This window comes from Bos taurus, chromosome 20 (assembly GCF_002263795.3).
Source record: "Bos taurus isolate L1 Dominette 01449 registration number 42190680 breed Hereford chromosome 20, ARS-UCD2.0, whole genome shotgun sequence".
Classification (NCBI taxonomy): domain Eukaryota; kingdom Metazoa; phylum Chordata; class Mammalia; order Artiodactyla; family Bovidae; genus Bos; species Bos taurus.
Genome location: NC_037347.1, coordinates 57,314,059 through 57,340,449, shown reverse-complemented (window position 1 = coordinate 57,340,449; position 26,391 = coordinate 57,314,059). Strand labels below are relative to the sequence as shown.

General features: G+C 42.3%; 1 protein-coding gene across 2 annotated transcripts in view; it reads left to right on the top strand.

The window, feature by feature from the left end:
- FBXL7 (F-box and leucine rich repeat protein 7) overlaps positions 1 to 26,391 on the top strand; it is a 481,471-nt gene that overhangs the window by 367,288 nt on the left and 87,792 nt on the right. The window lies entirely within an intron of this gene.

The window sequence follows — 26,391 nt, the reverse complement described above, 5'->3', positions numbered from 1 at the left end:
CCTACACACTGGGCTTGAAATCCCAACTCTGATACTTACTGGCTGTGGGATGTCAAGCGATTTATGCAAGATCTCGGAATGTCGTCTTACTTACTCATGAAAATGGATAACTCAGCAATGGCGAATGTGGGTTGGCACTTGCTGGGCGTGGGGCGGGGGCAGGGGTGCTGACCTTTTATCCTTTCTCTTAGCTGGCCCCCAAAGCCCTATGAGGAAAGCAGCAGCATCACCACCACCATCCCAGCTTCATGTATTTGGAAATGGAAGATTAAGGACTTTGCACAGAGAAATTCCCGAGTCCTCACTTATGACCACCAAAAAGTCATAAGTGGCTTTTTGGTGGTCATAAGTGGCTTTTCCGAGATTTCGGGGTTGGGGGTGAGCTGAAAGTGCCTGAGAAAGTCCTCGTGTTGCCCTTACCCTCACAGCACCCTAATTTCTCAGATAGGAAGAACCGCGTGGCCTGATTAACTTCAGTCTTGGGGATGGACATGAAGATGTGATAGTTTAGACTCAGCTCCTTTGGTTGCCTTGGGAAGAATCATCCGATGTGGGGTTTGAGCTGGGCAGCTTAAACCCAAATGATGTACCAAGATGAGTGTGTCCACCCCGGCAAAGAGGTGACAGGACTGCCCTCCGATAAGCAAGCTTGGCTGTCCTTTCCTCTGGAGGAATCCTGTCAGTCCTGTTTTATGAAGCCTGAATCTCTCCATCCCATGTTTCAGTGGAATTCATTTCCTAAATTATCACCTTCAGCAAAATTACAGTTTCCCCACTGATTCCACTTCCATACAATATTAACATTTCAGTTGATGTTACTCTTTTTTTCTCCTCTTCACAGCTATTGAGATTTGTATAGTAATATTAAAAGCATGGACATATTGCATATTGCATGTACTCCATACTGTTCTAAACACTATAGAAGTCTACCTCATTTATTTTTCACAAGAATCTTATTTGTGCCCGTTTTATAGATGAGGACACTGAGGCACATGGAACAAGGGTTATCAGATGTTAGAGCACATCAGAAGTCACCTAGAAGGCTTGTGAATACAGATTCTGGACCCCACCTCAGGTTTTCTGATTCAGGAGGGCTGGGGTATGGTCTGAGAATTTGCCTTTCAGTCAGGTTCCCAGAGGAAGCTGATGTCAATGCTGTCATTTCAGGGACCACCTGAGAGCCAGCGAGATGGGACAAGTTGCCCCAGGCCACAGAGCTAGGCAGTACTAGAGGCTAGATTTGGAGAAGGCAATGGCACCCCACTCCAGTACTCTTGCCTGGAAAATCCCATGGACGGAGGAGCCTGGTAGTCGGCAGTCCATGGGGTCGCTAAGAGTCGAGCACGACTGAGCGACTTCACTTTTACTTTTCACTTTCATGCTTTGGAGAAGGAAATGGCAACCCACTCCAGTGTTCTTGCCTGGAGAATCCCAGGGATGGGGGAGCCTGGTGGGCTGCCGTCTATGGGGTCGCACAGAGTCGGACACGACTGAAGCGACTTAGCAGCAGCAGAGGCTAGATTCAAACACAGACAATCAAGTCTCAGAAGCCTTTGCATTAACCTCGTTTAATAACTGGACAGGACTCTCACACCTTCACAAGAAGAATGCCTGTTTCCAGAGAGCCAGTTTCCACTTTTCTCCATAGAAATCTGCATGTGTGTACGGGTGGGTGTCTATACATATGTGTGGATGAATATACGCATGTATATAATAACCAGACACCCTACTGAGTCCAATTCTGCATCAACAGAGAATAACCATTAGCAAATACTTTAATCATTCTGATACTTACTTTAACAATTATAATCATTAGTTTGTTTTAATAGCAGATCTCTGAGTCATCACAGTCATTATGACCTGTTATTTGGAAATCATGAGCTTGGGTTTCAAAAGCATGTGTAATCTCATACTTATTTCCTAGAAGTAAATCAGATCCTATACAATTTGACATAATGACAAGTGTAATTAATGCTTGAGACTTCTAGTTTCTTAGTCATCAACTCCAGCCTCTCACCAGATTCATAAATCTCTGAGGTCTGTGAATGAAGTGTGAGCAGCCAGGGCCTGGAGGCGAACCAAGCGCTCTGACTCAGTTGGGGGAGAGCTCCACTTATTTAAACACTCCTCCGCACAGTTACTCCGACCCTGCCCTCCTCTGAGCTCCATCTTTCCTAGACCTGTGCCTCTCTGGCAACACACAAGTCTCTTTCATGCTTCACATGAGACCATCTCAAGTGCAGAGGATTCTAGTCTTCAAACTCCGCCAGTCCTCGGATCAGTGACTCCGTGTACACCAAGCCCCATCTTCATGCCTCCCGCCCTGCCTGCCCAGGTGTGTCTCGCCTGGCACAGTCCTCTGTCTCGTAGGTAGCGTCCCAGAAAGAAGGAAATATTCCAGAAGGTACCCAAAACACAGAAGCATCGCCCTTTATCTGGAAGTGGATGCTGAGATGAAATGTAAAACATTTTCACCGGCAGTTTCCCAAATACAATCTGAAAATGTCTGTTCCCACCTGACTGTCTCTCGTTTTGGGATTCAGGTCTCAGAACTTCCTGGCACTCGTGGTCCTGATGCCAGGGTTTTGCTCTTGTTCGCTTTGGTTGTGATTGTGGCGCCCTCTGCTGTTCTTCACCGTTCCTTACATTTGCCGTTTCCGAGAAAAAGCGAAGAGCGATTCAAAGGAGAACATAGCATCTGCTGATTAAAACGATGATAATTTTCTTCTTCGTGGTAGCCAAATACTGTAACCCCCCTTTAGCACTGTTGCTTAGTCTAAAGAACCCGGTTTCACTGCTGGTTGATGTTGGAAACAGGATATTCTTCTTTACATTAGGTCTTTGGAGTTGATCTAACAAAACAGTTTGGGCGGGGGTTTCTAAGTGCTTTTTGAAAGCTGTTTTCTTGATCATACTTTCTCAGAGCTCAAAGACAGAAAATTACCAAGTCAGTCTTTTTACAGATGCACAGCTGAGGTTCTGAGAAGTTAGAAGAGCTTCCAAGAGGCCGTAAGCAGTGTCAAAGCCATTCTGCAAGTTTCATATGTGAACCTAACTCATTGTGATATGTTTTTATTTTAGTAAATCAAATATATTAATTTTGGAACACCAAATACTATAAACTTTCTGGGTTTTTTATTTGAAGCCAAAATAAATAATAAACATTTAGTTAAAATTTTGTAGTAATTTAATTATTTTGGCATTTATTTAATAAAATCCATAAGCTATGAAGAATCTCTTAAAAGTCCAATTTTCAGTGTTTATTTTCTTATGTTTTATTGTTATGCTTGCTAAGGCAGCTTCTGACAGAAGTAAATATATTAATAGAATTGCTGTGATCATTCTCATTCGTATATGATTACTAGAAACCAAAGGAAGCTTGGAATTGGTCCATACATGTTAATATTATCTGAATTGAATCCAGTAAAATCATCTTTATTTGGAAAAAAATGACTTTATATGGAATATAAAGTCTCGATCCAATAAAACACCACATATGTTGCTGTAAAACCCTGAGTAGATCTTACGACTCCTAACTAAAGTGACTTTCCAGTTTACTTATTTAGGGTCGTTTGAGGTTTTCACTGGCTTCGAACCAACAGAAGGAGAGATCACACATGCATTTGAAAGAAGTAGACCTGTCATATTTCAATCAGAAGTAGAAATTATCCTAATTCCTACTGCAAAATATAAAATGTTGAGAATTGTGTTTTAAGTGTTTCCTAATTTCTGAATTTTTCTGCATTTGGGTCAGTGGGAAGCATTATCTTTTTTTTTTTTCTTTTTCTGGATACTATCCCAGGTCTCTTGCAATTTTGCTAAATCTAGTATTCAAAAATTTTAAATGCAAATGGGTAAAAGTAATTCCATTGAACAATTTAACTATAAAAGTAGAATGCTTTAGAATTAGAGGGGATTAGAGCCATTGTCAACTTCACTTGTCCTTTGAGAGATGAAGAAAAGGAGAAAGTTGATGACTTGCCCAAGTAAGAAACAAAGCCAAGAGCAAACTCAGGTTCCCTTGATTCCCAGGCCAGTGCTCATCGAATTCTGCCTAAAGCACATCATCTAAGCCTCCTTATGGAGCTTTTAGTGAACTGAAAATTGCAAGAAATGTGTTGTGGAAACTTGAGGAAACAGTTCACATTTCTTCCCTAGTTCACAGGGGCCAGGTCTAAAGTAAGACTTCTCTGGAGACTATAATTAAATGTACTGAAGCCAATGCTTTGTGATACTTGTGGTATGTTCGACCAACATCCACATCAGCTCATTTTTGCAAAGTCTATTTCCCACCTCTTAGATACAAGCTAACACAGTTGAAAATACTAGAGAAAAATCACATTGCAAAAATTTTAAAGACTCCTCACTTAATACTGAATGTCTAATGTGGATGAACTCTCAGAAAAGGTAGATGAGCTTTTCAAGACTTTAGTACTTTGAGAAAATCGTGGTTAGAGGGTATAAAATTCAGGCTTTTAGGTACAGGGTAAGTAAAGCCCCAGCGTCTTCTGTGACTTCTTTGTTCTGTCCATCATGCGCTAAGATCTAATCTTGTGTCTAGCACGTTTCAGCAAAAGGAGAAAAAAAGGACATTAAAAAGCAGAGAGGCCAGAAAAAAAACAGAGTATAACTGTACCTTATGCTTGTCTCTTAACATTGTAGACCAGGGGTCCCCAATCCCTGGGCCATGTATGGGGGTGTGTGTGGCAGCATTAGATTCTCATAGGAGCATGAACCCTGCTGTGAACTGTGCTTGAATCATCCTGAAACCATCTCCCCTCAACTGTCCATGGAAAAATTGTGTGCTATGAACCCACCCCTGGTGCCAAAAAGGTTGCGAACTGCTATTGTAGAGAACAAGGCATTCTGCTCTGGGCCGTCCCTGTGGCTTCATTTTTTTTTTTTTTTTTTAATACTAAGAATGTGCTCACGGTATGATGGATCTGGCTGCCCAGTGTTGATGCTGAGCAAGGTGTCTCTATTTCATTACCAATTTCACCCTCAACAGCCTTTGCAACTTCCTATCCGATGAATGCTTCCTTGGTCTTTAAGATGTAGTTCCATCACATCTCATCCGTGAAGACCTTCTGATAGTCCCTAACCTAATGGTACATAACTCTTCTCTGCTGTGCACTTAGAGAACTACTCTGTATATCTCCACTCTAAAGTTCTAGTATATTGCATTTAAATTTTGCATGTATCTTTCTCCTAAATCTGACACAGATGAGGTACATGATAAATCAAATTATGTTAAAACATAAATCTCCATGTTGGGAATAGTAGGTGCTCATTTAAACAGCTATATTAAACAAAGAGCTAATCAAATCATTTGGCTATTAAAGGTAGGCATTGTACCCAGTTTATCTTGGATGGCTCACCCAGAATTTCATTGCTGAAAATTCAATATTCTGTGAGTATATTAATGGCTGCAGTGGGATTTGGTAACACCTGCTGTGGATATTTTCCAAACTAAAAATGGATGTGATACTCCATGCCAAAGAGTGTTAGGACCTGGATCAAACATTTGTCCTTGTGCTCCAGTGGCTCAGAACTGTTTTCTGTAGAAAACTTTGGCCCTTTCCACACCCACAAGATGGGAAGCCATCTACGCTTGAGGGTCCAGGTTTGAAATACTTGATTTCGTAAGAGAATGTTGACTTTAATTAAATGTACTTCCATTTTTCACACCTGTAAAATGGGAATAATAACTACCTCATGAGGTTATTGCTGGAATTAAAAACACATAAAAACATGTTCAGTGCCCAGCATAGTTGGTGCTCTGTAGGTGTTGCTGGCTGTTATTAATGTAAGATTGAATTAGGGTTTCCAGATTTACCAACTAAAACCATGAAATACCCGGTTAAATATGGGCTAGTCAGTTGAAATAACACATAGTTTGCTTATTACAAGTATGTCCCATACAGTATTTGGGATATACCTCTGCTGAGAAATCATTGGCTATCTGAAAATTCCATCTTAACTAGGTGTCTTGTATTTAATCTGGCAACTGTAGGTTGAGAGAATGAATAAGCCTTCGTTGGAGTTTAGGAATGTATTGAATAGCTTTAAAGGGTTGTTTTTAACCAGCCGAATAGAATGGACAAGTTCCCTCCAGCAGGGACCTTCTGTAACTAATGGAACACCTTCTGAGATGGTTTCTGTAAGTGCAGGTAAGGAGGTAGGTGATGCCTGAAAGTGAGCCAGGAATTTGGTCTGAACGAATTCTGTATGAAAGCCCAGTTCTGTGGGCTTTCAGTGCCAGGGCTGAAGTTCGGATTTAGTCTCTCCCTGCCCAGCAGTGGTGTGCTAGAAAGGCCAAACAGCATTTGCAGGAGAAATTGTAGAGTGATTTCCAGAATACTGTCATATCTGGGTGTCACTGGCACATGTGTTTGCCAATTTCCCTGTCACTGGATCTGAGAGAGGATTGGAGTCAACGCAACCGATGCCCTAGAGAGCCTGTCCATGGATGCTTCCCTGCCTTACTTAGTACTTTTTAATTTCTCAGAAGTTAGCTGGCCTTTGAGTTATTAGACTTTTCAATGAAATAGTAAAAGTGAAGTGTGAGAAGATCGATATTAGTAACACACTCTTTTTAAAAATTGTTTAATTGGAGGACAATGGCTTTACAATATTGTGTTGGTTTCTGCCACACATCAACATGAGTCAATCATAGGTGTACATATGTCCCCTCATTCCTGAAAAGTAAGTGAAAGTGAAGTCATTCAGTCGTATGCGACTCTTTGCGACCCTATGGACTGTAGCCTACCAGGCTCCTCAGTCCATGAAATTTTCCAGGCAAGAGTACTGGAGTGGGTTGCCATTTCCTTCTCCAGGGAATCTTCCCAACCCAGGGATCGAACCCAGGTCTCCCGCACTGTGGGCAGACGCTTTACCATCTGAGCCACCAGGGGAGCCCCTTCCTGAATCACCTTCCTTCAGAAAGGAAGCTCCTTCCTGAATCACCCTGCTATATCCCTCCACATCCCACCCCTCCGGGTTGTCACAGAGTACTGGGTTGAGTTCCCTGAGCCACACAGATAATTCCTACCTGCTGTCTGTTTTACGTATGGTAATGTATAAGTTTCCATGCTATTCTCTCAATTCACCCCACACTTGCCTTGCCCCATGGTTTGAAAGGTGCCTCATGACCTTCAGAAACCTGGGCCACTGCCCTGGGTTACTAGGTTTTTAATCAGCTTTCTCTGTAGAGTTGCATGAACTAGCTAATTAAGTAACTGTGAATTTTCACATCATTATTTAATAGTGACCCTAAATCAACCCTTTGAACCTCACAACCATCTGAAGCCTTTCTTTCTACCCTTGTTGCCTATAGTAATTATCTTTGATGCTTAATGAAGCTCAGTGGTTACCGTTCTTTGTTTGCTAAACCATTTATCCCTGAAAAGTTATAGCCACAAAAATACTAAATTTATAGGCATTTTTTAAAAGTTTCCTCATACTTTTGGAAAGCTAGTAGCTGCTGTTCAAGTATCTTTAAAATCCATGTTTCAAAACCATGTCAAGAAATGAATGGTTAAAATAAAACATGAAGTTTTTTTTTCACTTTTATATGTTGGGAGTCACCCAAGTAACATGTGGTAATGATTTAGGATTCTGAATATATACAATTATTTTCATCTTAATAACATTGACTCTCTGCTTTAAAATTCACCAATCGGCATATAAGTTTGCCAGTCCACACTCAGTCTGTATTTTCCTAGAATTGCTCTTGAAAGCATTAGTATGAATCATTATTTAAAGTCAGACCATAACACTGAAAACCTGAGCATCAAGATTTGCTTTTGAAATATTCTTGTTTTATTAGCGCAGTGATAATACACAGCACTTAGATATTTCCCCTGTAAGGGTCCCCAAAAGGGACTCTCCTCAGGTTTTCCATCTTCTGTTAGTATATCAGTAATTTAAATTAAAACTGAAATTCGAATCATTGGCATCTGGGAGCATGCCCAGAGAATGGCACGTGGGGTTTATAGTGAACAAAGGTCCGCACGTGTCTCTTGTCTCTTGGCTTCATCTCTCCTTGCTTCAAAGCCTCCCCTGCAAAGCTGGATTAATCCCCAAGCCAGTGAGGCTTACCCTTCAGCATCCCCACTTGCCTGGCTCCTTCCGGGGTCCTTCCAAGGTCCTGGGAAAGGTCTAGAGAAAGATTCACTGTGTTGCCGTTCAGTCGCTAAGTCTGATTGACTCTGCGACCCCATGGACTGCAGCACACCTGGCTTTCCCTGTCCTTCACCATCTCCCAGAGTTTGCTCAAACAGATACATCTGGGCTCTGAGAATTGTGCAGAAGGAAGATATTTTAGCACAATCAGGTAAGACTCCCTTCTCTTGCCTCTCCAAGTCCAGGAGGACTACCCCCAAATTGCACAAACTTCAGGTCCCACCAAACTGGTCCATTCCTGTTCCCAAGATAAGTTTTATTGTTTTTGTTACATACCCCAGATTATAAGTGAGGTTGAACATTTTTTAAGTTACGCCTGTTCCTCCTGTGCTGGCCCTGGAACCATATTTGATCACTGTGGTAGTAACTCTGCCCCTCAGGAGAGTAGGGTGGTGAGGGGAGGCTCGCCCTGGAGCCCATCATGGCCCCTCCTAGGGCAGGTCCCCTCTCTCTGTTCCCCCTCCCCTTGTGCTTTTAAGGCCAACTTTCCTCCAATCTTTGTGCCTGGAGAGACTCAGACATGAAGTCTCCATCCTGGCCTGTAGCTCTTTCTCGTAATCTGAGGACAGAGTATGAAAGAGTGGCAGCCTTAGCCTGCATGCATGTGTGCTCAGTCACATGGTACTGTAGCCCACCAGGCTCCTCTGACCATGGGATTCTCCAGACAAGAATGCTGGAGTGGGTTGCCATGCTCTCCTCCAGGGTATCTTCCCGACCCAGGGATCGAACCCACATCTCTCACGTCTCCTGCATTGGCAAGTGGGTTCCTTACACTTGTGCCACTTGGAAAGCACTGCAAACCTCTGACAAAAAGACTGATCACAGCCAGCCCCAGAGTCCGTCCTGAACTGCTGACACTGACTGACATGGTGTCTCCGGCTGTGGGCTTGTGATCTGTCTTCGCACCTACCCCTGGCCTGACTGGCTAATGGGGTGCTGAGAAATTTGCAGGATATTTTGTTGGAGATGTCATCCAGAGTTCTCTCCTTCTGCCACATCAGCAAGCCGTATTCCAGGCAGCATCCTGAATCTCAGAGCAAGAATGATGGGCATAAAACCACCAGTTCACCCTCATGTAGATGAGTAAGGAATACATCTTTATTATGTGAACCACTTAGATGCTGGGGCTACTTGTTACTGAAGCACAGCCTAACTCATCCTGACTGACTTACTGTTTCACTGTTTAAGGTTCCCCCTTTGCTTTCCAATTCTGTCTCCCAGAAACCTGTTCAATTCACATGGGTGCCTCCTCTAGTTAAGGAGGATGCCTATCATTCTTCTTTCTAGATGCATACCACACAAAGAGCAAAGCAACTAAAGTCTCAGTCTTCCAAGAAATGTCTGTCTGTGGGGGAAAGAGACTTATATTCAGATAATGATAACACAGGGCAGAATATAATCTAAAGAGTAGCCAGTTTTACTAAAGCTCTTTACAACTCATCTAACTTCAAGTGAAATAAAAAGCTTTGCAAGCACATCAGTGGAGTATCTGGACCCTTCCTGGAGATGGTGGCTTTTCCAGCTGAATGCTGAGGAGGATGTAGATTAGAGGGGAGAGGGGATATGAATCCGTCTAATCAAAGCTATGGTTTTTCCAGTAGTCATGTATGGATATGAGAGTTGGACTGTAAAGAAGGCTGAGCACTGAAGAATTGATGCTTTCAAACGGTGGTACTGGAGAAGACTCTCGAGAGTCCCTTCGACAGCAAGGTTTTCCTAAAGGAAATCAACCCTTATTCATTGGAAGAACTGATGCTGAAGCTGAAGCTCCAATACTTTGGCCACCTGATGGAGAGAACCAACTCATTGGAAAAGGCCCAGATTCTGGGAAAGATTGAAGGCAGGAGGCAAAGGGGACAGCAGAGGACAAAATGGTTGGATGGTATCATCGACTCAACAGAAGTGAGTTTGAGCAAACTCCAGGAGCTGGTGAAGGACAGGGGAGCCTGATTTGCTATAGTCCATGGGATCACAAAGAGTTGGACACGACTGAGTGGCTGAACAACGTGAGTCAGAAGATACTCTGGAGGGGGTGTGTGAGGAATAAAGGGGGGGGGAGGTAAAGCACAGAGCGCCTTACAGTGGCCCAGATTCTGCACTTCCATGACACAGACTGATCTCATACTGTCAGTGATACTAAGTGGTGGTATTCCTATTGTGGGAAAACCTAGAACGTAAAACCAACCCCAGGACACACTGACCCCACAGCCAGGGAACTGGCCCCATGTTCCCTACAGTGTGATTCAAGGAATCACAGCCGTCCTGAACATCAGTATCATTCCAGGGAAAGAGATCTCTGTCTTTTAATGGATTTTTATGGTCAGAAACTCCAAGGAAATACCAAGAGGTTCTCCTGTCCCACACAGAACTCTGACTGAAGCTCTAATAGGCTGATCGTCAGGCTGAATCTAGAGGTCTGCTCTGCAAGTCCTGTGCTCTGAACCTCATTCTAGAAAGCAATGTTCCCATGACCACAGCAGGCTGCTCTCACAGAGGCAGTGCCTCTGCAAGTCCTGTGCTCTAAACCTCATTCTAGAAAGCAATGTTCCCATGACCACAGCAGGCTGCTCTCACAGAGGCAGTGAGAATATTCCCCTTTGTGGAAAGTGGTGTAAATTCTCAGGGATGTGGCAGAATTTGTGGGGCTGGGGGCGGGGCTACAGAGACCTGTAGAGCATCTTTCTTTAGGAAAGAAGAGACTAGACATCCCAGGGAACCCCAGCTTGTGACTTGGTCTTTATAAAGAGGTGGGCCGTGGTCCTTGCTCTTCTGGCCCCCACCCTGCAGGGTTTCTGCTGTTCCTTCCACCCCAGTCCCCACCCTCCAGGACAAGTAAGCTGCTGTCGGTCTAAACCCGGCCCTCCCTACTTCAAGATTGATGATATAAACTCTGTGTTCTAAATACTCCAGGCTTTGATTTATGGAACCCACAAATCTTTTTTCTTACTGGAAAGGCCTGGGCCTTTCTTGTGGATTTAAATTATTTTGACTTTCAAGAATACTGTTGCTTCTGTTATGAATTTCAAAAGCCTTTTTTGAGCTCTCTTGCATCACTCTTTCTCTGAGGGCAGTTCCTAGAGGAAGGGGTCTCTGCTGCCCAAATAGTGGAGGAAAGGACCCTGGAAGCTAGCAACCTCAGAGAATAGCAGTCTGGTAGTATCATAAAATATGATTTCGTTACATCTGTTTAAAGATGGTTTTCACAAATCGTAGACAGTGTACTTCCTAGGGATAAATCAAGCAAGATAATCATGTGTTCCTTAATAAATATCAATGTGTTATACCTCAGTGTAAATTTGTGTGTGTGTTAGTTGCTCAGTCGTGTCCAACTCTTTGCAACCCCGTGGACCGTAGCCCCCCAGGCTTCTCTGTCCATGGGATTCTCCAGGCAAGAATACTGGAGTGGATTGCCATTCCCTTCTCCAGAGTATCTTTCCGACTGAGCGATCGAATCCTAGTCTCCTGCTTTGCAAGCAGATCTTTACCATTTGAGCTACAAGGAAGTCCCAATATAAATTTATATATTCAATGTAAATTTATATATTTAAAAGTAATGGAATTTTGAATAATTCTCAGAAAGATGATGAAAACGCATCAGGCTTTGATTCTATGTTGGGTCAGATGATCCTTTTTAATACAGGGCACTCAGATTAACCATCTTGAGAACAGCTAGTTCAGTTAGGGAAGTTGTCTCAAGTAGAACAAGGAGAGAGAAGACGGACACTTGGGTGACACATGGCACTGAGCTGGCAGGAACTCTCGAATGCTGAGATGAACCAACGCAGTAAGAGCTCTCAGAGGTCTGCGTCTGGAGCACTGGGATGATTGAATCTAGAAAGGGGGCATTAATGAACCCCTTAGCCGGCACCAGTGCAGACACAGACATAGAGAACAAACAGACTTGTGGACACAGGGGCGAGAGGGAGAGGGTGGGATGGATGGACAGAGTAGCGGGGGAAACACTCACTACCAAATATAAAACAGATAGCCAGTGGGAATTTGGTGTATGACTCAGGGAGCTCAAGCCAAGGCTCTGTGACAGCCTAAAGGGGTGGGATGGGGTGGGAGACGGGAGGGAGGTTCAAGAGGAAGGAGACGTGTATCCCTACGGCTGATGCATGCCGATGCATGGCAGAAACCAACACAATGTGGTAAAGCAATTACCCTTCAATTAAAAATAAATAGTTTAAAAAAATTCAAAGAGATGCCCTGCATGGGTTATTCATTCCGGTTTGCTCTGGCATCTTCCTTCTGAATTCAATTTCAGCAAACATGGAGCCAGACTCCTTGCCATAAGCAACGACCAAAAAGGCAAGTCTTTCCAATCCTCCCCCTTGACTTTCTTGCCAGCTGTGTTGGGCCAGGTTTTGTCATCTCTCCCTGAGATGCACAGAAACTCATATTCAAGCTGAAAGGGCTTGTACTGAAAGGAGGCTTGTTTATCTTCCCTTCCAAGTCGGGAATGTCACCTTCAAACCATCACTTTTCCTCCCTTGCTTCAGCTTCTCAGTGTAGTCTGATAAGAAGCACATGGACAGCCTAAGATTTTCATGATGTCATTAACTGCTTTGCACAAGTAGTCATTTTCATTTGAAATATATATTTTGGTAAAACTCTAGGGCTTCCCAGGTGGCTCAGTGAATCTGCCTTCCAATGCAGAAGAGGCAGGAGATGATGGTTCGATCCCTGGGTCAGGAAGATCCCCTGGAGGAGGAAATGGCAACCCACCCAGTATTCTTGCCTGGAGAATCGCATGGACCAAGGAGCCTGGCGGTCTACATTCCATGGCATCTCAGAATCAGACACAACTGAGTGACTTAGCACAACACTTTTTATAGGAAAGATCTGCTTTCTACACTTAGAAAATAACAGCCATGCACTCTCTCTTTTTTTTATGAGGCTCTTTGTTTAAAAAATTTGTATTTGTTTTTTGTGCCGGGTCTTAGTTGGCACTTGCGGGATCTTTAATTCTGGCATTATGCACTTCTTAGTTACAGTATGTGGGATCTAATTCCCTGACCAGGAATCGAACCCAGGTCTCTTGCAATGGGAGCATTGAATGTTAGCCACTGGACCACCTGGGAAGTCCCCAGACGTGCTCTCTTGCATCAGAAGTATCCAGATGCCATTTTCAGTGTCTAGATAATTTTATGATTATCAAAGGGTAAACTAAAGAGCTATCTGTAGATAAAACATTATTATCTTCATTGTACTTGCAAATCAATTTTCAGTTTCCAGGTAGACATTTATTAGGAGTTAAGAAAAGTTAACTAAAACTTGGAAATAAAGCAAAACCAGTGGGGCATGTCATTTTGATGCCATACAGTCATTGTTTAACAAGTTTACCCAAGGATTATACACTTGTTGAGGGAAGAAGTTTAGGTAATTTTGTTTGACTCACTAAATAACAATGGACTATAAGCCTAGATTCTATGAAGTTATATGTTAACATGTAGGTTTTTATGCAGTAGCATTCAAATGACTTTTGTCTGCAGAAAAAATGTCTTCTCTATAGGGAATCAGTTGTGCATCTGACCCAGAAATCTTCTTATAAAATTATTTTTTCACTCCGTATGTATTCTTACTCTCTTTTGATCCTTCACAATGGTTCCCTTGTTAAAGAGTTAAAGAAAATGTTTGCATTTGTTCATTTTGCATTTATATGGAAGCCAGGTTTTTAAGTTCTTGAAAATTAAACTTTGACACAGGTAATATATAGTTTTTTTTAATAGGATCTTTGTCTTTCATGAAAGACACATGCATAAAACAGGTAAAAGTATTGCTGCTCTGAATCTGATGGCTGGAAACACTCCAGACGATCTTAAATGTATGGCTCTCTGATTATAAATCCTGTGGCCTTAACCAGCTCCTCTTTCAAGAAGTTCAAATTATAGCTCTGCCACTTAAAAGCTGTGCAAACCTCTCAGAGTTCTCAGTCCTTCAGGGTTCCCGTTTCCTCTTCTGTGGTGTGTGTTTTATAGCCTTGAGCTGCAAACGTGGCCTTCTGGAAATACGCAGCTTACAGAAGTGCTCCTTTCTGAACACGATTCGCGTCATGCAGGTGGTGTCTAAGAAGACTTAAGTAGGCAATAGGAAAATTAGCAAATTCATTGGCTACTAATTTGCTTAGTTTTTAATTTCAGAAGCTAAATGTTAATCACATTTCAAAAGAAATATTTCCAAGTCATGGGGCTGGGCTAGTCATTGTAAACTATGTTTTCATCTTTTAATGGTCACTTCTGCTTGGTAATCAATTCATGACTTATCAGGGCTGTACACCATTAGCTCCTTTCAAATGTAAATAGTGGGTAATGTATGAATCCCTGCTCTGCCCTTTTAGTAAATATCCTGATGTATTGCTGTAATTTTTAAGGACCTCAGCATTCATAAACCCTCGTGGCCAGGTTTGCACTGAGGAAAACAATGAAATGGCCTGTAATTTTATCCTCATTTCTTGTGACATTTTCTACTATAAAGTTCCAGTGTAAAATACAATAAAAAATAAATAAAGGAATAATGTGATCTAACGGTTAGACCTTGGATGAGAAAGCAAAATCTTACTTCGAATTACAGCATGTAATTATAGGTTTTTATGTGTAATTACGGGCTTCCCAGGTGGCACTAGTGGTAAAGAACTCACCTACCAATGCAGGAGATGAAGGAGATGCAGGTTCAGTCCCTGGGTTGAGAAGATCCCCTGGAGTAAGAAATGGCAACTCACTCCAATATTCTTGCCTGGAGAATCCCACGGACAGAGGAGCCTGGCAGGCTACAATCCATTGGGTGGGAAAGACTCAACACAACTGAAGCGACTTAGCACATACACACATGTGTAATTATGCAATAGAAATACTAGAGTCTTATATAGAATGAACATAGAGGATACAGTGATATGGGGTGGGGATGTCTAGGCATTTTACTCGACACATCCTCTTTAGCTTCACAGCAACCCTAAAGAGTGAGTATTGTTTAAAGATGATAGAAATGGAGGTCCAGGAAAAAAAATGAGTTTCTGAGAGTCACACCGTGACTGTGAAGAAGCGAAGATACTGTCTAGCCAAATAGGTATCTATATTTGAAGAAATTTTTTTTGGTTTGTTTTAAAGTTAGAAAAAAATGTGGAGCATATTTACATGTTGAAATCAATGTGCTAGGGAATGATTAAGGTCTACTTTCCAAATCATACCACGTTTTCTGACTTTTAGTTTTTCTTCTGTGAAAATGAAATAGGTCTTAAAGAAATCTTGTTAAATTTATCAAACTGTTAAACTTACATGGTTTGGAGTATTGAAACATGAGATTGTGCTTTTCAACCACTTTGCTCTCTATTCTCGGCTTAGCAAGGTTGCTTTGTTTATGCATGTATGTAGTTGTTATTTTAGTATTTGCTATAGACTGAATTTGGAGAAGGCAATGGCATGCCACTCCAGTACTCTTGCCTGGAAAATCCCATGGACAGAGGAGCCTGGTAGGCTGCAGTCCATGAGGTCCCTAAGAGTCGGACACAACTGAGCAACTTCACTTTGACTTTTCACATTCATGCATTGGAGAAGGAAATGGCAACCCACTCCAGTATTCTTCCCTGGAGAATCCCAGGGATGGGGGAGCCTGGTGGGCTGCCGTTTATGGGGTCGCACAGAGTTGGACACGACTGAAGCAACTTAGCAGTAGCAGCATAGACTGAATTGTGTCCCTCTGAAATTTGTACGTTGAAGCCCTAACCTCGTGTTGTAACCATATGGAGATAGGATTTTAGGAGGTGATTAAGGGCTTCTTGGTGGCTCAAATGGTCAAGAATCTGCCTTCAGTGTAGGAAACCAAGTTCAATCCCAGGTTTGGGAATATCCCCTGGAGGAGGGTATGACAACCTGCTCCAGTATTCTTGCCTGAAGAACTCCAGGGACAGAGGAGCCTGGAAGGCTACAGTCCATGGACTCGCAGAGTCGCACACGACTGAGTGGCTTTTACTTCCGAGTCACACAGTCTAGGATGTGATGGGTAGGACATTTGATACAAGTCGGTCTGACTCCAAACCTTGTGATCTCTGATTATAGCACAAGAAAACAGTGCTGAAAATTCCCTACTGCAGTAGAATTCTGCACATTATAGCACAGGCAGATCATCTTCAGGTACTTTTCCCTTGCCAGTCAGATGTTGTCACCTCTGTCAGGACTTTCTTTTAAGTAGTTGTAGTCCTTCTGAATTCTCAGGTAACAGGAAAGAATCTTTTCTGCAACATCCTGGGTAATTTTATGACTTGCATATGCAGCTAAAGAACTCTGGGAAAGATCTGGGGCACAGAAGTACCTCAATCCCAGACCAAAGGTATTTATTTTCACTTATATTTATTTGGATTTTATGAACTCTTACCCCACCCCAATAACATTCATTCATCCCTTCAATAAATGTTCTCTTCTGGGGACCATCTTAGGTGCTAAGGACATTGTGGTGATGAAAATCTAGATGATCTTGGTCCTCATGGTCCTTATACCTTATCATTGCACAATATTCTGCCAATTGAATTCCTTCATTTATTTATCCCATATTTATTGCATACTTACTATGTGCCAGAAAATGTTTTCAGAGCTTTGAGATGCACCAGTGAACCAAATAATGATCCCTTCTTCTGGAGCATGCATTTTAGTAAAGGAAGGCAGACAATACCCAATGGACAAACTAAATGAAAAATATAGTGCTTTGGAAGGTGATATGTGTTTATGGAAAAAAGGAGAAAAGAAAAAAGACATGAAGAAGAAAGAAAAGGTAGACATGAAGAGAGAAAGATCAAAGTGGGAGACCAATGGGTTGCAATTTTAAATAAGATATTTTAGGTCAGCCTCATCAAGAAGGTGATTTTGAGCAAATAGCTGCATCAGGTGAGGAGTACTGTAGATAGAAGAATGTTTATATCCCCTCATATTCGTATGTTGAAATCCTTACCCCTCATATTATGGTATTAGGAAAGGGAGTCTGGGGAGGTGATTTGGTCATGAGGGTGGAGCCCTTGTGAATAAGATTAGTGCCCTTAACAAAACAGACTCCAGAGAGCTCCCCAGCATCTTCCACTATGTGAATTAGAGTGAGAAGACAGCCATCTATGAAACAGGAAGTGAACCCCGCCAGACATGGACTCTGCTGGCACCTTGATCTTGGACTCTCAACCTCCAGAACCAGGAGAAATAAATTTCTATTGTTTATAAACCACCCAATCTATGGTCTTTTCTTTTTTAAAAAATTATTAAGACTTGAAAGATGGCAAAAGCAGAGCTTTTTTTGACTGCACTGCGTCTTCACTGTGGTGCAAAGACTTCTCCTTTTGCAGAAGAAGGGCTTCCAGCTGCAGTGCACAGGCTTCTGTTGTTGTGGAACACAGGCTGTAGAAATCACAGGCTCAGTAGTTTCCCAGCAGTATGTGGAATCCTCCTTCCCTGACCAGAGATGGAACCTGTGTTAGAAGTGGGTTTCCTAACCACTGGACCACCAGGAAACGTCCCTACAGTATTTTCTTATAGCAGCCAAAATGATCTAAGACAAGAAATGAGCTATGTAGATATTTATGATGAGAGTATTTTGACAAAGGCAACAGATAATACCAAGCTTGTAAACGGGAGTAGGCCTTGAGTGTTCAAGGAACAGTGAGGAGCCATGTGCTAGAGCTAAATGGAAAAGACGAAGAGTTGTAAGAACTGAGTTTGCCAGGAATGAGAGGCCAGATCATGCGACATGTCTTGCCCCAGTTAATCCAAGGCACCCTGCAAGTTTTGGAGTAGACAGCAATGTGACCTGGCCTCCATCAGCTTTGAGCCTCCTGTCAATCAAACACCATGACTGTCCACATTGTACTCTATGATGGAACCTTGGAGAGAAAGCTTACCAAGAGAATTGGGGTAAGTCAGCTGTCAGCTGTATCTGCACCCTTTGTCCAGGCAAGACCTCCTCTTAGACATCTTGAGAGGTTTTGGCTTCTTCTGCTACTTATTCTTATAAGAAAGCACCAAGGCATCCAGGCTTTGAAGCTTTGGATCCCTCCCTTGTGTCTAGCAGAAAAATACCCAGAATTACATGGAATTAGATAGCCTGCAGCCGAAACATTCTGTCACTGTTTAATCTGTGACACTAAGGTCTGTGATATTCTGGTAATATGTTGGCTTAGTCAGTTTGGACTGCAATAACAAATATTGCATAGATTGGGTGGCATATTAACAAGAGGAATGTATTTCTCACAGTCTAGGGGCTGTGAAGTCCAAGATCAGGGCTCTGGTGAGAGCCCACTTCCTGGTTCCTAGGTGATGGTCTTTTTGTTGTAACCTCACATGGAGGAAGGATTTGGGGGCACTCTCTAAGTCCTCTTTTATAAGAGTACTAATAGAACAGCTGACTCATTGGAAAAGACCCTGACACTGGGAAATATTGAAAGCAGAAGGAGAAGAGGGCGACAGAGGATTAGATGGTTGGATGGCATCACCAATGCAATGGACATGAACTTGGGCAGACTCTGGGAGATGGTAGGGGACAAGGAGGCCTGGCCTGCTGCAGTCCATGGGGTCACAAAGAGTCAGACATGACTTGGCGACTGAACAATAACACTACCATTCATGAGGGCTTCACCTTCATGACCTAATCACATCCCCAAAGCTAATCACCTCCCAGTATCCTCACATTTGGAGAATAAGTTTCAGTATATGAATTTGGGGAGGACATAAACGTTCAGTCTGTTGCCCAATTTGGACTGAAGCCATCATAAGATTCAAATTCAAAATTTAACATAACTAGACTGTAGATAATATTATTTAAAATTAGACCAGTGCTTCTTATTAGAAATTTATAGGTAATGCTTTAATAAAGAATCCTTTCATAAAGCAGTAAACTCTTAATTTATCTTTAACTATATGACTATGCCAAAGCCTTTGACTGTGTGGATCACAATAAACTGTGGAAAATTCTGAAAGAGATGGGAATACCAGACCACCTGATCTGCCTCTTGAGAAATTTATATGCAGGTCAGGAAGCAACAGTTAGAACTGAACATGGAACAACAGACTGGTTCCAAATAGGAAAAGGAGTTCATCAAGGCTGTATTTAACAGCCTGTTTATTTAACTTATATGCAGACTACATCATGAGAAACGCTGGACTGGAAGAAACACAAGCTGGTATCAAGATTGCCGGGAGAAATATCAATAACCTCAGATATGCAGATGACACCATCCTTATGGCAGAAAGTGAAGAAGAACTACAAAGCCTCTTGATGAAAGTGAAAGTGGAGAGTGAAAAAGTTGGCTTAAAGCTCAACATTCAGAAAATGAAGATCATGGCATCTGGTCCCATCACTTCATGGGAAATAGATGGGGAAAGAGTGGAAACAGTGTCAGACTTTATTTTCCTGGGCTTCAAAATCACTACAGATGGTGACTGCAGCCATGAAATTAAAAGGCACTTACTCCTTGGAAGGAAAGTTATGACCAACCTAGACAGCATATTCAAAAGCAGAGACATTACTTTGCCAACAAAGGTTCATCTAGTCAAGGCTATGGTTTTTCCTGTGATCATGTATGGATGTGAGAGTTGGACTGTGAAGAAGGCTGAGCACCGAAGAATTGATGCTTTTGAACTGTGGTGTTGGAGAAGACTCTTGAGAGTCCCTTGGACTGCAAGGAGATCCAACCAGTCCATTCTGAAGGAGATCAGCTCTGAGATTTCTTTGGAAGGAATGATGCTAAAACTGAAACTCCAGTACTTTGGCCACCTCATGTGAAGAGTTGACTCCTTGGAAAAGACTCTGATGCTGGGAGGGATTGGGGGCAAGAGGAGAAGGGGACGACAGAGGATGAGATGGTTGGATGGCATCACTGACTCGATGGACGTGAGTCTGAGTGAACTCCGAGAGTTGGTGATGGACAGGGAGGCCTGGCGTGCTGCGATTCATGGGGTCGCAGAGTCGGACATGACTGAGCGACTGATCTGATCTGATCTGATTGGATAAAGTGTGACACCTCTTCTTTCAAATGTCACAGAAAAAAGTCTAGGACCTTTTAAAGCACCTGAGACACAACACAATCCTGCCCATATGTAGCTGATGTACTGTCAAAAGGAAAAACAGCCATAAATATGCTTTATTTAAGTTCAAAACAGCTAATCAGAGACTACAGTTAAGTTTAGTGTAGATAAACTTGTTTTAACAAAACATTTATGTTTGGTTACAATTGACATTTAAGACAAGCATGCTTAGATTGAATCCAGCAAAGGCAAAGTGAGCCAGATTCTAGATACAGCTGATTTAGACCACCCTCTGTTGATAATCTATTAGCTAATCACTTCCCTATTGTTTATTATTATTATTATGACTAGCATTAAGATATTTTAAGAGCTAAGGGTGGCTAGAAGTCAAGTTGGTCAAGACCCAGAACCCGATGCATCCTCCTCAAAACTAACTTGGTAGGAAGTCAGGAATCGAAGGTGGACATCTGACAGTCGAAGTTCTTGGGGCTGTGGAATCCTGAATGCAGACTCTGTCCTCAAGGGTTATTAGCATTACTCTCGGATCAGTAATAGGTTTTTCAGGTGATTTTTTTGTTTTTTTTTTTTTTTTTTTTTGAGAGAAAGTTTTGAAACTTAATTACTTGGCACAAAGCAAAAGGAGGATAAATAGACAAGTAAGTTTTATTTGAGAGCAAAAGAGATAGGCTCATTTTATTAACATGCCGAAGGCCATGAAGAAAGATAACTGTTTAGTTCAATCTGCTGGAGTGTGGGAGACGTGGAAGGGTGGTCTCCACCTGCTGTGATTCCAGACTTGTTCAGCCATCTTGGCCCCCACCTTAGGAATTAGACAAGCACTCCATGGATGGATGTATTGAGACTATCTTCAGTGCTCATTTTTTTTTTAAATCTACAACCATTTGTATCTTTGGTGCTTCCCACATGGCTCAGTGGTAAAGGTAAAGAATCTACCTACCACTGCAAGAGACACAAGAGAAACGGGTTCAATCCCTAGTTCAGGAAGATCCCATGGAGGAGGAAATGGCAACCCACTCCAGTATCCTTGCCTTGAAAATTCCATGGACAGAGGAACCTGGAGGGCTGCAGCCCATGGGGTTGCAGAGAGTCAGCTACGACTGAGTGACTGAGCACACACACACACATTTATATCTTTATCTCAGTACATATGTCTGATCCATTTGGTATTGATAAACCTACCCCCTAATTGAAAAGCTTTTTCTGCCCTTGGTTTCTAGGTCTTTCTCTCCTTCCAGAACCAAGACAGTCTTCTCTTACTGACATATCTTCTCCCTGATGGACATTTGAAATGCTAATCGTCCAGGGTCTGTCTGGATCCCTCTGTTTTTCTCACACTACACTTCCTAATGCATCCTTAAAAGTTTTTAACTACTTAAAAACCACCGCCTTGAAAATTGTGTGGAAATTTATCTTCAGCTCAATTTTGCCCCCTAAATTCTATAGATGAAAGTGAAAGTGAAGTCGCTCAGTCGTGTCCGACTCTTAGCGACCCCATGGACTGCAGCCTACCAGGCTCCTCCATCCATGGGATTTTCCAGGCAAGAGTACTGGAGTGGGGTGCCATCGCCTTCTCTGGCAGATTTGCTTTAGAGGTAGAGAAAACAGAAATCATGCAGTTAGGTCAATTGAGAAATAAAGGATTTTCTATCTTTAGAGAATATCATGACTCAAAGTCTATTCTTTGTTTCTTGACACTTGAAGGACTTCACACATTTAACGTTTAAACCTGTTTTGGGGGAATACCCATGTCTTACCTGTGTCTCAGGAAACACAAGTTCCAATTCAGCCTGCACTGACTACAAATAGAAGAGAAACATAATAACATTGGTCTTACATCACTGCAGTTCACTTTCTGGATTTGTGACACGCAAACATATCATGCATTCTAAGACAGAGTTAGCTTTATCAGTGTCACTAGTGATGTTAATTAAAAAAATGTACAGCAAGTTCAAAACTTTTCTAAATATTGAAATCACCATGTTTTAAAGACAGACTGGAATGTTACAAATGATTCTGCAAAATACAAAAATAGATATGCTTCCACTGAAGGCCTTAATCATTCTTTCGAGTGCTCTCATCTTTTTGCTCCTCCTCATCTGAGTACATAGTTCTAAGTATGAAAGTGAAAGTGTCCGACTCGTAGTGACCCCATGGACTGCAGCCCACCAGGCTCCTCCGTCCATGGGATTCTCCAGGCAAGAACACTGGAGTGGGTTGCCATTTCCTTCTCCAATGCATGAAAGTGAAAAGTGAAAGTGAAGTCACTCAGTCATGTCCGACCCTCAGCGACCCCATGGATTGCAGCCCACCAGGCTCCTCCGTCCATGGGATTTTCCATGCAAGAGTACAGGAGTGGGGTGCCATTGCCTTCTCCGATCTATAAGTATAGTGATAACAATAACTATTACTAAATATCTGTAATTACGTTTTGGTTTTTTCTTGTTTTTCTTAAACATACAGACCCTGTGAACCATGGAATTGTATTTCCAACGTGCCCTTTATGAGCTTCTTTTACCTGTCACTTTCTAATACTTTTACTTTGTTTTTCTTTCACTGTGATTTTCTCACTTAAAAAAAAAAAATCTTGTTTTTCCTGAATGCTACACGGGTCAAGAGCCTTTTACCCCTGGCTCTGCTGCTCAGGTGTCCTCAGCTATGAATTGCCTCATCATACACTTTACCCATTTTCTGTTGGGCCCTTTGTTGCTGGTTTTTTGTTTTGTTTTGTTTTTGTCTCCTAGTGTCTTCTGAGCTTAGACCTAAGGAGATACCTAAGAATAAGTGCAAAACATTTGAAAACCCTCCCGATTAAAAATAAATTATCTTTAAAAATTTTCCCAGTGAGAAAATTCCTTGAGGAAGCCAATCGTTTTTTTCTGGGAGATACAAAAATCCAAAAGAATCAAGTGTCAAAAATCTTCAGTGTGGCTTTTGTTAAATCATGATTTATCAATTTGTGAGAATTTGTAGCTCTCAAATTAAGCTGTCAAAAATAATTCTGTTTTTAAATGATTTTTAAAAATCTGCAAGTTGGCTTATGATATACATGGACACCCTGAAGGCTCAGAGAAATCTTTCCTTAAGTTCTGTTCCCAAGCCTATTACACTAAAGATCTTTTTAAAAGGACATCTGTTGTTATCTTCATCTCAGGGAACTAGCATCCTCTAGGTGTTCCATCCGCTCCTGCTGAAATTGTAGGAATTTGCTAAAGGGAGAATTAGATGGAGTGTGAATGAAAAGAGGAAGCTTTTACAGCGAAACAGATTGGGAATAAACTAGTGGATTCAAGAAGCCAGTGAGAATAGCTTTCGTTGCCATAACTCTTTCAAATGTTTTATGGCAAATCCATCGTATATTAATGATTTAAATGTGACAAGGAAAAATGCATTTTATGAACAATTGCTTTTCACTGAAAGAAGTAGGAAGACAGTTATAGGTCCTTTAAGCTGTAGCATGTTTTGCTAACTATGACTTGAAAAGAGAAGACTAAGAAAGCACCTCTATGGATAAAAGGATATGATTTGAAACATTCTTATTTTGACCTCATTCTTATAGGTGATACTTTTATAGTTTATAGGAAACATCATTTTTGCCCTTTTTCCTCAAATTTTTTATGTATGTATCGTGATAAGAAATTTGTATCCTGATGTGCTACAGTCCATGGGGTGGCAGAGTCAGACACAACTTAGCTACTGAACAACAATGCAAGAAATTTGTGTCTTCTGGGATTCCCAAGTAGTGGTAAAGAATCCGCCTGCCAATGCAGGCGATGCAAGAGGTGTGGATTTCATCCCTTGGTCTGAAGATCCCATGGAGTAGGAAATGGCACCCTACTCCAGTATTCTTGCCTGGAAAATTCCATGAGCAGAGGAGCCTGGCAGGCTACAGTCCATGGGATCAAGAAGAATCAGACACAACTGAGCAACTGAGCACCACCAACAGAAAAATGATGATTCATATAAGCTTTTGCTTCTGTTAAAAAAAAATACTCCCCTCTTCTAAGACACTCGATTTAAAATAAAGGTTCTCATTTCTATCTGTCCTTATTAGTCCCCTTTTACATGGTAACACTTTTCACGCACATACATTTAAGTGTTTATTGGCTTATTGTCTGTCTTTCTCTATGAGAATGAAAGCTCCTTAAGGTCAGAGATTTTGCCTCTTTTTTCCTCTGCTGTACCCCTACCTAGGAATTCAGAAATACCTAGGTAGGAATTCAGAAAATATTTAAATGAATAAATCACATGAATCTTTTCCTCTTTGGTTGATTGGTCACAGAATTAAAAATAGGATAACCTCCAATGTGCTGTGCTGGGCTTAGTCGCTCAGTCCTGTCTGACTCTTTGCAACCCTGTGTACTGTCGTCTAACAGGCTCCTCTGTCCATGGGATTCTCCAGGCAAGAATACTGGAGCGGGTTGCCATGCCCTCTTCCAGGGGAATCTTTCCAACCCAGGAATAGAACCCAGGGCTCCCGCATTGCAGGGGGATTCTTTACCATTTGAGCCACCAGGGATGCCCAAAGTCCCATATAAGAATGCAAAGAACCAAAGTTTTCAGAAGACAAGTGAGTATCCTTAAGTTACTCTGCTCGGATTCCTGCATCTAATGAATGAATGTTGAAAAGAGGACTTTACAGCTCTCTAGATTTTCTAAGAATTCTAGAAGATTACAAATCTCTGGATAATTGTCTTCTTTTGTCTGAGTTTTAAAATCTTTAATCTCAAGAAGGTGTCATATGAATAATCTTTAAAGATGAATCGATACACAGTGGCAGTTATATATATGCGCTTTCACGCTTGGGGCTGGTGCACTGGGACGACCCAGAGGGATGGTATGGGGAGGGAGGAGGGAGGAGGGTTCAGGATGGGGAACACATGTATACCTGTGGTGGATTCATTTTGATATTTGGCAAAACTAATACAATTATGTAAAGTTTAAAAATAAAATTAAAAAAAATAAATTTAAATTAAAAAAAAAAAAAAACCAAAGATTAGGCAAAAGTTACAGTAGCTACCGCTCTGGAGAAATTCCGTTCTTTTTTCCTTAATTTGAAGACTCTTTCCTTCCTTTGATGGAGGTAACCTTGCCAGCATGCCTAAAGACACCACTCCCACATGGACAGTTTAGTACTGGAGGAGGAGCCTAAGAAGGTGGAATATTTGTATTTCTATTGCTTTAACAGGGGTGGGGGTTGGGGGGGAGCAGAATTTGTCAGTAGATGCCTTTAATTACACACAGATTGGCCTTTTATTTTGCTTCCGTCCTTCCCCTTCAAGTGCCAAGAAAGGGGAAGTGTTACCTCCACTGCTTACATCAGAGATCTGCTTCCACTTAGCTGCTGGAGAGAGTCTTGCTTTTTTCCTAGGGCCTGAAAATCCACTCTGAGAGAAGTGAAAGTGATGTTTCTTTTTTTAAATGCTGACTTATTTAAATTATGTATTTATTCGGCTGCACCGGGTCTCAGTTTTGGCATGTGGAATCTTTCCTGGTGGCTCAGTCAGTAAAGAATCTGCCTGCACTGCAGGAGACCCAGGTCTGGTCCCCAGGTCAGGTGGATCCCCTGGAGAAGGGAATGGCAAGCCACTCCAATATTCTTGCTTGGAGAATCCCATGGACAGAGGAGTCTGGTGGGCCACAGTCCTTGGGGTCACGAAGAGTCGGATGTGACTGAAGTGACTAACACTTTCACTTTCTTTTCATCTGTGGCTGCAGCGTGTGGGATCTAGGTTCCCGACCAGGGATCGAACCCTGGCCCTCTGCATCGAGAGGATGGAGTCTTAGCCATTGGACCACCAAGGAAGTCCCACAGCAGGGGCATCCCTGGGGTCAGCACCACTCCCAAGTTGCCCTCGTACATCCGGGCACTGCCCGCAGGCTATTCCCTCTGAGCAGCAAGAGAAAGCCAGGCAGGGTGGCCAGGCCATCTCCTTCACCCTGGAGGAGAGCCGGGTGCACAAAGTGTGGCCGGATTGAGCTGAATGAGGCGGAATGGAATGGGCAGGGCTGGGGAAGAAGAAAGCTTCCTGCTTCTCCCTCAAAGCCCAGGAGAGGACGATGCAGACATGAGACAAACCAAGCATGAGGAATGGACGCCTACATCTGGGCACATGGAGAGCTGGAGCGGCCAAGCAGGGGTATGCCACAGAGAGGACCAGTGCTTGGCATGGGTCAGAGATAAAAGACATTA